Below are 1,109 nucleotides of genomic sequence, written 5' to 3'. Positions count from 1 at the left end.
GGAGCCTTGTCTGCACTAGGGGTGGCTCTCCCGGGAGAAGCCGCAGCAGGGGCAGGGCGGGGGCTTTGTCCCTGCTACCCCTGGGGAAAGGCCATCGTGCGACACACGTGTGGGTGCAAGGGCCTGTGTGAGCGAGCGCTAGGTCGTGCACACGTGGGCATGGGGCTGTGGACACATCAGTCTCACTGCATGCCTGGCAGCTCTTTGCAACTATGCTTCGCACACACGCGTGTGCCCTGCTCAAGCACCGGCCCCTGCATATGGGGGTGCATGACCCTGTGACATGGGCCAGCGAGTCACTCACACGAGCGCATGCAAGGTGCGTCCGAGGCAAGGCTGCGGGGACCTGTGGCACCCCAGTCCCATCTCACACCTGGCGGCTCTTTGCCGTATGCGAACACGCTTTGCACACGTGTGTGCGGCCTGCTGGTTCCCCCAGGCTCCCTGCCTGTGGCAGGTCTGGCCTGCAGGCCCCTCTCTCGCACATGGGTATGCAGGTAGCGCAGCCGCCAAGGCCTGTGCAAGGCTCTCATGGGCCAGCTCACACAAGTGTGCTCCCCTGCCCCGCAGGGCTCGTGTGCAACCGCACGTTTGATATGTACACCTGCTGGGACGACGCCACGCCCAACACCACGGCCCGGGTGCCCTGCCCCTGGTACCTGCCCTGGCACCACCACGGTAGGGTCGCAAACGCTAGTGCCATGCGGGCCCCTTACATGCTCCCCAGGGTGCCAGGGGCCCCGGCCGGTTCCGTGCCGCCCCACGCGTGCCGTGGAGCCCAAGACACGCGTGTGCCCTGTTCTCCGCAGTGCGGGACGGATCCGTGCTGCGCCGCTGCGGCCCCGACGGGCGCTGGGTCGCGGAGCCGGGGGGGCCGCCCTGGCACGACAACGCGCAGTGCGAAGCCCCCGCCCCCGAGCTGCCCCTGCAGGTCAGTGCCGGACGCCTGGGTCCGCCCCGGGCGCCGGGAGCTCGGACGCGTAGGTGTCCTCCCGGCGCGGGGCGCGGGGCGCAGGGTCTGGCCCCCTCTAGTTCGTGGGGCAGGGCCGCAGGGTGTGGGCGGGGGGTCTCGTTCTGGCCCCCCTGACCCCCCTCCGCCCCCCCGCACC

This window comes from Alligator sinensis, unplaced genomic scaffold (assembly GCF_000455745.1).
Source record: "Alligator sinensis unplaced genomic scaffold, ASM45574v1 scaffold107_3, whole genome shotgun sequence".
Lineage (NCBI taxonomy): Eukaryota > Metazoa > Chordata > Crocodylia > Alligatoridae > Alligator > Alligator sinensis.
The sequence above is the reverse complement of the archived record's forward strand: the minus strand, read 5'-3'. Positions refer to the sequence as shown.